Genomic DNA, 12,533 nt, shown 5'->3' on the forward strand with positions numbered 1-12,533 from the left:
TACAACCAGATTAACCGTCTGTTGTCATTTACAGTCTCAGGGAAGATAAACTCACGCTCCAATGTACTTATACAATCGGGCCTTCGCTCACACGATCAGGTCTCTGCTCATACTATCGGGCCATCGCTCACACGATCGGGGCAACGTCTGAAGGGAGCAACTTGGGCCCACCAGAGAAATATTTAGACCCTTTGCTCAGACACTCATATTTAAGTCACATGCTGTCCATTTCCTTGTGATCCTCCTTGAGATGGTTCTACTCCTTCATTGGAGTCCAGCTGTGATTATTTAAACTGATAGGACATGATTCGGAAAGGCGCACACCTGTCTATATAAGACCTCACAGCTCACAGTGCATGTCAGACCAAATGAGAATCATGAGGTCAAAGGAACTGGCCAAGGAGCTCAGAGACAGAATTGTGGCAAGGCACAGATCTGGCCAAGGTTACAACAGAATTTCTGCAGTACACAAGGTTCCTAAGAGCACAGTGGCCTCCATAATCCTTAAATGGAAGTTTGGGACCACCAGAAGTCTTCCTAGACCTGGCCATGCAGCCAAACTGAGCAATCGTGGGAGAAGAGCCTTGGTGAGAGAGGTAAAGAAGAACCCCAAGATCACTGTGGCTGGGCTCCAGAGATGCAGTAGGGAGATGGGAGGAAGTTCCACAAAGTCAACTATCACTGTATCCCTCCACCAGTCAGGTCTTTATGGCAGAGTGGCCCGATGTAAGCCTCTCCTCAGTGCAAAACATATGAAAGCCCGCATAGAGTTTGCTAAAAAAAACACATGAAGGACTCCCAGACTATGGAAAATAAGATTCTCTCGTCTGATGAGATGAAGATAGACCTTTTTGGTGATAATTCTCAGCGGTATGTGTGGAGAAAACAAGGCACTGCATATCACCTCCCCAATACAATCCCAACAGTGAGACATGGTGGAGGCAGCATCATGCTATGGGAGTGTTTTTCAGCTGCAGGGACAGGACAACTGGTTGCCATTGAATGAAACATGAATGTGGCCAAGTACAGAGATATCCTGGATGAAAACCTCTTCCAGAGTGCTCTGGACCTCAGACTTGGCCGAAGGTTCACCTTCCAACAAGACAATGACCCCAAGAACACAGCTAAAATAACAAAGAAGTGGCTTCAGAACATCTCTGTGACCATTCTTGACCAGCCCAGCCAGAGCCCTGACCTAAACCCAACTGATCATCTCTGGAGAGACCTGAAAATGGCGTCCACCAACGTCCACCATCCAACCTGACGGAACTGGAGAGGATCTGCAAGGAAGAATGGCAGAGGATCCCCAAATCCAGGGGTGAAAAACTTGTTGCATCATTCCCAAGAAGACTCATGGCTGTACTAGCTCAAAAGGGGCTTCTACTCAATACTGAGCAAAGGGGCTGAAGACTTATGACCATGGGATATTTCAGTTTTTCTTATTTCATAAATTTGCAAAAATGTCTACATTTCTGTTCTTTTTCAGTCATGATGGGTTGCAGAGTGTACATTAATGAGAAAAAAATGAACTTTTTTGAATTTACCAAATGGCTGCAATGAAACAAAGAGTGAAGTGAACAATTTAAAGGGATCTGAATACTGTCTGTACCCACTGTAGATGTAGCACAATGCCAAAGATTTCATTTACTTCTTACATTACATGAGTGCTATCTATAGTAAATTCTACAACTGGTCAGAAACCGGACAGTATAGTCCTCTATACAGTATTATGGGAACCACATAGTGCTCCATACAGAATAATGAGCCCCATATAATTCTCCATACAGTATGAGCCCCATATAATGCTCCAAACAGTATAATGAGCCTCATATAATGCTCCATAAAGTATTATGACACGCATATATTGCTCCATACATTATGAGTCCCATATGATGTTCCATGAGTATAGTATGAGTAATGGGCCCAAAATAATGCTTCATAGAATATAGGATGGGCCCCATAGAATATAATGAGACACATTTTGCTCCATACAGTAAATAATAAGCCCCATATATTGCTCCATACAGTATAATGAGCCCTGTATAAAGCGCCATACTGTATAATGGGCCCCATATAATGATCCATAAAGAATAATGAGCCCCAAATATTGCTCCATACAGTATAATGAGCCCCATATATTGCTCCATACAGTATAATGAGCCCCATATAATGTTCCAAACAGAATAATGGGCCCCATTTAATGCTCCATGCAAACATAATGAGCCCCATATATTGCTCCATACAGTATAATGAGCCCTGTATAAAGCGCCATACTGTGTGATGGGCCCCATATAATGATCCATAAAGAATAATGAGCCCCATATATTGCTCCATACAGTATAATGGGCCCCATATAATGTTCCATACAGTAAAGGATGGGCCCCATAGAATATAATGAGCCACACATTTTGCTCCATACAGAATAATAAGCCCCATATATTGCTCCATATAGTATATAATAAGCCCCATATATTGCTTCATACAGTAATGTGAGACACATATATTGCTCCATACTGTATAATGAACTTCATATATTGTTCCATACATAATGAGTCCCATATAATGTTCCATACAGTATATGATGGGCTCCATATAATGCTCCAGTATATAATGGGCCCATAATGAGCCCCATATATTGTCACCCGCGCTCCACCACCACTGCTCGCCAAACGGGCCCCCCTGACTCACGGGCCCCATAGCAGCTGTGTGCTGTGCTGCTAGGATGTGCAGCGCTAGCAAAACCACTACTTAGGAGCACAAAAAAATGTATTCAGAGAGTTAGGCTCGGTTCACACTAGGCGTTTTTGCTGTGGCTTTTTATGTCTTTTTTTTAATGCAAATTTTCACCTGTGTTTTAAAGTATCAGCCAAGCCTATGAGATTTCAGGAATCCCATGCTCACATTGTGTTTCTGTCATCAGGATTGTGTGCTTTATATGTTTTTTTTTTGCACAATAGAGCAAGTCACTTCAGCGTTTTTTACACAGGGAACTGAATGTGTTGTGAAAAAAAAAAACAATGAAAAAATGCATCAAAAGCAGCTATCAGGTTTTGGTGCGCTTTTTGTGTCAAAGCCTGATTCTATAGAATAGGACTTTTTTTCAACACTAAACTTTATCTGCATGCACAAGAGACAAATCTAGCATGCCAAAACTGCAGCAAAAAACGCACAAAAAATGCTAGAAAAAAGACAATGAAAGCATGCTTTTTTTCTGCAGCTTCTTTCCTACCAAGAGGTCATATTTTGCTGCAGGAAAAAAAACGCTGAAAAAACGCCTAGTGTGAACGTACCCTAAAAGCCGCTCTGCCCCTCAACCATGATCTTATATTGATTAAATGTTGTAAGATCAAACCTGGAAAAAAGCTCAAGAAATGTGAATATTTTAGGAAGTAAGTGGCTGCCACCTAGTGGCCAGAATGTTTTTTTTTTTAGGACTTAATGTGTTTCTTGGTCTTTTACAGCAAGGTTCCTCAACACTAGTCTCCAAGGGATCAGATTTCAGGATTTCCATGGAAGTGCTCAGTTGATCACTGCAAAGTTAGCTGTGGATTCAGAAGGTATGGGATTTATAAAGACAGTGCCTTCTCTTCCTGCTGGATCCACTTCTGACTTTCCTTAAAGGGGTTGTCCGGGCTTACAGCTCAAGCCTGCAGTGACTCCATGTGCAGAGTTGTGAATCCTCACTACATCAGGATTCTCCGATGCTGGTGACCGCAAAAATGCAATTTGTATACTTCTGGCCACATTCCGACTAGACGTTTCCAGCCTTGCTCAATTCACTTGTATTGAGCGAGGCTGCGCACAGCTAGTCGGCATGTGACCGCATGTATGTAAATTGCGTTTTTGTGGTCATGCGCCTCCACAGGAGAATCCTGACAGAGCGCAGTGTGTGCGATGTGAGAATTCACAAGTCTGTAGTCACACAGACTGCAAACTTGAGCCCCGAGCCTGGACAACCCCTTTAAGCCTGAGACCATATAATGACTTTGGTTTTGAAAAATTTGGCACTTAAATGTTGTTGTCAATCTTCTCCTATTTCTTGACTAGTAAAAATCCCAGCCTGCACTCGCATACCTCACCTGCTCCCCAAAAAAAATGCAATAAAAAGCTATCAAAAGATATTAGGTAGCGCAAAATGGCAATAGATAGCAGTACAATAAAAGAAATAATAATTTTTTTTTAAAGTTTTTTTTTTTCTCCTGGAGGGATTATTTATTTAGCCATTTAATCCAACATCGACTAGTTTGCAACGCTTTCCATCAGGATGATCCATTTCAAAGCAGTAACACGCACTTTATTTAAAACCTGAAAAAAAAGATACTAAAAACACTAAAAAAACCCTCAGCAAGTGGGTTTTACAATAATAATAAATGATAAGAGCCTTCCAAGTGATTTATTAGTCATTTTTCAGACGTTATTTGGAGCGAACCGGCTACAAAATAATCCTCAAAAAAATTCCACCTGCGAGTAGCCTAAAGCCGGCATTTAAAACAAGCTTTTAGAAGAAAAAAAAAAGCATGTGTGAACAAGGCCGATAATAAGAGGAAACCTGCTCCTCCTGGAGCATTATGGGGGCTACGAGCTGGAGCCAGGGTGTAAGTAGGCCGGGTGGGGCGAGTCCCCGCCAAGCAGATAGCTCTGTGCCATGAGCAGGGGAGGATGGAGTCACGCGTATTAGGAAGGAGGCTCCATTTTACACCTTCTCTTACTAGTCTTAGACGAAAAATACTAGAAATTCTAATACTGAGCCTTATCTGCAGAGAGTCGCTGTTGTTCACCCTGTCTGTTGCTGCCGCCGCCGTGGCATCAGCGAGTCCAGATCAGGTGCGGTTTATCATCATCAGTATTTCATTTCTGTGTTGGATTCTAAAATTTCTTCTTGTAATACCCTGTTCACACGGTCAGTATTTTACCTCAGTATTTTACCTCAGTATTTGTAGCCAAAACCAGGAGTGGGTGATAAATCCAGAAGTGGTGCATATGTTTCTATTATACTTTCCCTCCGATTGTTCCACTCCTGGTTTTGGCTTCCAAATACTGAGGTAAAATACTGACTGAATACTGACCTTGGCTTGTCCTTATATGTCAAATGTTCTATTAGGGTACGTTCACACTAGGTGGTGTTCCGTTTTTTTTTTTCTCTGCAGCAAAACCTGATCTCTTGTCAGGAAAGAAGCTGCAGAAAAAAAAGCAGGTTTTGCTTCTTTTTGCTGCGATTTTGGCATGCTAGATTTGTATCTTAAGTGCAAAAAAAAAAAAGTCCTATTCTGTACTACAGGTTTAGGCACAAAAATGCAGCAAAACCTGATGCTTGCGTTTTTTTTTTTGCGTCAATGGGTGAAACCATGAAAGAAGTGACATGCTAAAAAACCAATGTGTGTGCATGAGATTTTGGAAATGACATAGCTGGTAATGTAAAACACAGATGAAAATTTGCATATAAAAAGCATAAATTACCCTTAATTTCTATCATAGTTGTCTCCGGAAAACTACTGGAGTTGGCGTTGCGCTGAGTTTGTTTTGTTTTTCTGGTCTTGGTTCTAATGTAATTTTGGGGAGAAATTTTTAAGGTGGATTTTTCAAATTTTATCATGGGGTCTAAGAATTCCTAGTTAAGGTAAGTTCACACAGCGTTTTTGAAGCCAATCTTCTCCCTTAAGAAGAAGAAAAGAAAAAAAAAAAAAAGCTTCAAGTACTTGATTAACTCTCCCTATTCATTTCTATGGCAAATCCATTTTTGCTGATCAAACGAGGATTTCTTTGTGGGTGTTTTTTTTTTTTAATTCTTTTCCTAAAGAGGTTTTGAAAAATGCTTTGTGGATGGAAAAAAAAACAAAAGAAACCCTCAATTGATCCTGATACAATCCGTACCAATCAACAACAGCAAAAAAGGGAAATATATAAAAAAAAAAACCCTCAATTGATCCTGATACAATCCGTACCAATCAACAACAGCAAAAAAGGGAAATAAATAAAAAAAAAAACCCTCAATTGATCCTGATACAATCCGTACCAATCAACAACAGCAAAAAAGGGAAATAAATAAAAAAAAAAACCCTCAATTGATCCTGATACAATCCCAAAATAATAGCCTATGTGTAAGGCACTTCCAAATTACAACAAATATCAAATAATAGAACCACAGCGGAAGCTTAATGCCAATAAAAACACTGAATTTTATTAATAGTACACTTAAAATTCAAATAGAGTCCAATAACAATCAGTGGGGATACATGAGACAGAATTATACTGTCTGCTGAAGAGAATACATCTACAATACCTAACATAGATCAAATGATCCCAAATAATATCACAGGAGACCCAATGCAGAAAAGGCATAAATAGTACATGAAGTATGTCTATATAAGGACCATACGTGTGTCATAATACGAAACAATGCCTATAAAAAATGGGCCAGACCCATGTAATGTCTGCAAGAGCAAGCACTAATACACTATGTCAAGGGTGCAAAGGGTTAAATAGAGTATATCATGGCCGACAAAACTAGCCTGACACATGAGGTATATAGACCCTGAGGATCCCAAAAATGGTATGGCTGTATCTATACATATATAAACCATAAAGTGCATACAGTGCTAAGGTGCAAAGGCATAGGGGAAGGTAGAGATGTATTCACCTGTAACAGCAAGCCAGTAGATGGACCCCGACGCGCGTTTCGCGGTTAAGCTTCGTCCAGGGGGATAGTCTCCTAAAGAGGCTTTGAAAAATGCTTTGTGGATGGAAAAAAAAACAAAAGAAACCCTCAATTGATCCTGATACAATCCGTACCAATCAACAACAGCAAAAAAGGGAAATAAATAAAAAAAAAAACCCTCAATTGATCCTGATACAATCCGTACCAATCAACAACAGCAAAAAAGGGAAATAAATAAAAAAAAAAAACCCTCAATTGATCCTGATACAATCCGTACCAATCAACAACAGCAAAAAAGGGAAGGGAAGCTTCAGGAAGTGAAATCTCCCAAAACCCTCTAAACCACTTCAGGTAATGGTCTTTTTTTTTTTGCTGAGTTTTTATTCTCCTGCTGAACTTTATACTTGAAAAATTGTCCGTTTTTCTCTGCCTCAAAAATCTGTGTGAATAAATCCTTATACCCCACTGTGGTAGAAAATGTGTGATGTGATTTTATGCCTAAATAATCGATGCTCACCTCGGCTCCTCCAAAGTCTGCAAACGTAACCCCTTCTGATAATAATAATTTATGGTAAGAGTCATTCCCGTGAGCCGCCATATTATTACAGCGCAGAAGCGGCAGGACAGTCATCCGGAATTAATGGGCGCAATCATAGTTGATGTCGAGCCTTGCTGTTTAACCCATTAACTGCTGCCATACCCATTTAATTTTCATCTGGCCACATTAAAGGGAACCTGTCACCCCGTTTTTTGAGATTGAGCTATAAATACTGTTAAATAGGGCCTGCGCTGTGCGTTACTATAGTGTATGTAGTGTACCCTGATTCCCCATGTATGCTGAGAAATACATTACCAAAGTCGCCGTTTTCGCCTGTCAATCAGGCTGGTCTGGTCAGGTGGGCGTGTTCACAGCGCTCTTTTCTTCCCCAGCTTTCCGTTGGTGGCGTAGTGGTGTGCGCATGTCCAGAGTTCCGACTTCCCTGCGCCCACGTGAAGACACAGCGCGCGATCTGCGCTGTAATCCCTTGCATCGGTGGGGGCGGCCATCTTCCTGGGGCCGCGCGTGCGCAGATGGAGTGCTCTGCTGCACGGGGCTTCAGGAAAATGGCCGCGGGATGCCGCGCGTGCGCATTAGAGATCACGGCGGCCATTTTCCCAAAGCCGAGATGCAAACTCGGCTTTGGGAAAATGGCCGCCGCGATCTCTAATGCGCATGCGCGGCATCCCGCGGCCATTTTCCTGAAGCCCCGTGCAGCAGAGCACTCCATCTGCGCACGCGCGGCCCCAGGAAGATGGCCGCCCCCACCGATGCAAGGGATTACAGCGCAGATCGCGCGCTGTGTCTTCACGTGGGCGCAGGGAAGTCGGAACTCTGGACATGCGCACACCACTACGCCACCAACGGAAAGCTGGGGAAGAAAAGAGCGCTGTGAACACGCCCACCTGACCAGACCAGCCTGATTGACAGGCGAAAACGGCGACTTTGGTAATGTATTTCTCAGCATACATGGGGAATCAGGGTACACTACATACACTATAGTAACACACAGCGCAGGCCCTATTTAACAGTATTTATAGCTCAATCTCAAAAAACGGGGGTGACAGGTTCCCTTTAAGAAAAGCTTAGAAAGTGATGGACAACCCCTTGAAGGCTGTGTTCACATGACTACTTAACCTTTTTTTATTTTCCTTTTCATTCATAGGAGCAGAACATCGGAAAACAGCTGGGGACGGATTTATCATCGAACGCACAGCAGAGTCCAACTGTCCCCACTGACTATAATGACCTTCGTCAACTTTCTGTTCAGGTATCCATCACATTTCAAAGAAACGTTTTGTTCCTATCATCCCACACTCATTGCCGCCTGCTCGGCGCTCCGCTCTGCCGTGGGGGGCATATTGCTTTTTCTTTACTGTACATATTTTTCACTGTAACCGAGGCATCTCTAAGAGCCCCAGTTACAGGGAAAACATCCAACGATAAGACACTGGCAGAGCTGATCTAAGAAAGCTAGGACACAGCACCCCTGTGTCAAGCAGAGACTCAGCGATCATGTCATCGCTGAGTCCGATTGATGCCTGAAGCATCTATTTAGCACACAGAGATTATTGAGCAATCTGTGCTTGCAAGAAAGAAGACAGAAGCGGTTTATTACCACTGTCTTCTCAGGGGACCCTCAATGCTGCGCAGTGTGAGCTCATGAAGTCAATGCTCACACTGCGCAGCGCTAAACTGATAAGGGCAGGGTGGGAAATTTGGCCCTCCGCTAGAGACAGAGACCCAAATCCATCTGGGACTCTCCTACTGCTGGATCTGGGATGGTTGGGATCTATGGGGTTACCATACACTAGTCATGAGCTAATGGATTGCTTTTTAATGTAACACACACATGGAAATATAAGTCACACTAAAAGTGTGTAGTGCAGCACCCCCAGGGGCTGTGGGTTGCTCGGATCCGGGCCCTTCTTCTGTACTCAGTGGGGATGTCACGGTGGCTGTCCCGGTCCGTGGCCCTAGGGGAGCGTCCGCTGTAAATTGTGGGGGGAAAGGTCTTTAAAGGGATAATGTTCGTGACGCCACCTGTGGTATTCGGACCGACGCTGCTTAGGGGTCCGCTGGGGTGATGTTATGGCAGCTAGATGGTATACCTTCCCACAGGTGAAGTATGTCCCCAGGGCTTCCCAGAGTGTAGATGGTGGATGGTGTAAGGCGCAGTGAATAACGAGGACACAAGGTTGCAGTCTCTTTGCCTTTACTGAAGGCTTCAGCTTCCACAGTCCAGGGTAGGGACCACGGGATAGGAAGAGTCCAGCCGATCTGAAGGCAAATCTAGAGTCCCCCTATCCAGGTGGAATTCAATAACCTTCCACTAGCACCTGGGCGTTGTAGTACCTCCCTGCTGAGCAACTCGGTAAGGTCCTCACAACTATTGTAGATGTTAAGTCTCTTCTCTCTATCCCCCTGACGGATAGGACAAACCTGTATGACTGGTGGCCTGAGGCTTTTTATAGGGACCCTAGAGATGCCCCGGCCCCCACAAGTTGCCACTCTGCCTCCTGGGTATATGGTCGGGCAGTCAACGTGGAATCAACTGTCCTGCCAGTCTCTGAAGTAACGGCAAAGAGATCCTTACTCCCTCGGTGTTCTGGCTACCGGTAGTGCGCGTCAGAAGGAGGCAGCCTGCTTCTAGCTGGTCTCCCACTGATGTTCCTCTCCTGTTGCTATGACTTCGTTGCTCACTCACTGCAACACAATTCCTCTCGTGTCCTTTCTTAGGTTGCTGCCGCATGGGATGCAGGCGCAGCTCCGTGTACCTTCGTCTTCCACAGACCGCAGTCTGGAGCTGGCTGGAACCCACTCCAACCAGCCTCTGCCAAACTCGGTCGGGACTCACTGACTATCTCCTACTCCCTCCTGTCAGCTTCTGTCTAACTTCCTAACTAACCCACCAGTTTTACCTAAGTGTGAGGAATGCCCTAATAGATAGAAGCATGGCTCCCCCTGGCGGACTGGAGTGTGAAGTGTGTTTTGTGGTTGTGATACCTGGACAGAAGATCTCCTTCATTGCCTTCAGACATAACATCACTCCCCCTGGTGGAAGAATAACATTACTGCAACGACCAGGACTCTGGGGCGCTGCGTAGCAGTTCCCTACAATCTGATCACTCAGTGTCTGGCATCTCAAACCCTCACCAATCAACCTTTATCTCTGCTGGAAGGTTCTGTAGTTTGGAACAGGCCCGAGTCCTTCTCCATGTATTGGCTCTCTGGTCTGCCTAATAGAGAGGGGTCTTGAGTAGAGTTGAGCGAATTTGTTAGGATTTGGTTGTTGAACCTGAATTGGCCATATTGGTATGCTATTCGTGCCAAATGTATGTTTGATCAGTTCGGAAATTTGGTAAATTCTACTTCCATTGACTCTAATGACGTTCGGCTTTGGTCGACGAATATTGCAAAAACAATATTCGATGCCGATAGTATTCGGAACCGAATCCAAACAAATTCGCACAACTTTAGTCTTGAGATGAGGACTCCATCTAGGATACTCAATGTTCTAAAACATATTTATTTTCTGCTTTTACAGGACTATATAAAATTTGGCTACAAACAAATCGAATGGTCAAATGGAACGGCTATGCATTCTGCGACTGTGAAATGTCTTGTTCAGAAGTCCAATGAGACCTTTGGTGACTATCGATTCACCCTGTCCGTTGGAGATGGGATCTACATCTTTGGGTTCATTGGCGTTCTCATCGTATTGAAATCTCTCTTGACGAAAATTACTATGGTGGAAAACAAGCCTGAAGACAGTGAATATGTCATGTCCACGTGTTCAACGCATGCTACGTACAATATTACCCTTCAGAAACGCACAAACAATAACAACGTCCTGATGACACCACCGAACTCACCGTGCATGGTCCAAACACTAAGTCCTCCCATCACAAGCACTCCTGTTTCTTATAGCGGGACTCAATCTTATCCATTGTCTAATTTTGCTGGTGGACGTCTTTACTATGGAGAAAGGTGTCTATTCTCCAGCCCAGATGGCAGCACAAAATCCCTGGTGTAGTCCAAAAAACTCACAACAAGAGAATACGCAATTATCGGTGTATGCCCACATCTATGTCACAAGTTTTATTGATTATCACAAGCAGGAACACAATTTTGACATGTTTTGCATTCTTATAAAAAGTCGCACAAAATATTTATAGCATTAAAAGGGAAAACTAAGGAATATATGGGGAATTGGTAGACAGGCATGTACACTTATTATACCTTGATGTTTGTGTGTTCACGATCCATTCCCCTGAGGGAACTACGGGAATGGCCACCTCTCCATTAATCCAGAAATGGGTAACGAGACCGGCAATTCTCAGCCGTTTGACTTATTGAATATACTTATTAGGGTATGTGCACATTGAGTATCTGGAGTGTAAAAATGCCTGAAGAACAACTCAAAAAACTTTTTTGAAAGAATCTTCTTATTCATGTCTTTTATGAAACCATTTTACTGTTCATATATTGACTGTTTAGAGCTTTTTTTACCACTTCAGGTTTTGAAAAACACTTGGAAGAAAAAGTTCATATACAAGTGCTTCTCACAAACTTAGAATATCATCAAAAAGTTAATTTATTTCAGTTCTTCAATACAAAAAGTGAAACTCATATATTATATAGAGTCATTACAAACAGTCTATTTTGTGTTTGTTTCTGTTACTGTTACATAGTTACATAGTTATTAAGGTTGAAGGAAGACTATATGTCCATCTAGTTCAACCCATAGCCTAACCTAACATGCCCTAACATGTTGATCCAGAGGAAGGCAAAAAAAACCCATGTGGCAAAGAGTAAGCTCCACATTGGGGAAAAAAATTCCTTCCCGACTCCACATACGACAATCAGACTAGTTCCCTGGATCAACGCCCTATCAAGGAATCTAGTGTATATACCCTGTAACATTATACTTCTCCAGAAAGGTATCCAGTCCCCTCTTAAAATGTTGATGATTTTGGCTTACAGCCAATGAAAACCCTAAAGTCATTATCTCAGTAAATTAGAATACTTTATAACACCAGCCTGAAAAACGATTTTAAAATCCGAAATGTTGGCCTACTGAAATGTATGTTCAGTAAATGCATTCAATACTTGGTCGGGCTCCTTTTGCATCAATTACTGCATCAATGCGGCGTGGGATGGAGGCGATCAGACTGTGGCACTGCTGAGGGGTTATGGAAGCCCAGGTTGCTTTGATGGCAGCCTTAAGCTCGTCTGCATTGTTGGGTCTGGTGACCTCTCATCATCATCTTGAAATAGGTCACTCTGTGTGTAATGACTCTATATAATATAGGAGTTTCACTTTTTGTATTGAAGAAC

The sequence above is a fragment of the Ranitomeya imitator genome, chromosome 3 (assembly GCF_032444005.1).
Source record: "Ranitomeya imitator isolate aRanImi1 chromosome 3, aRanImi1.pri, whole genome shotgun sequence".
Taxonomy (NCBI): Eukaryota; Metazoa; Chordata; class Amphibia; order Anura; family Dendrobatidae; genus Ranitomeya; species Ranitomeya imitator.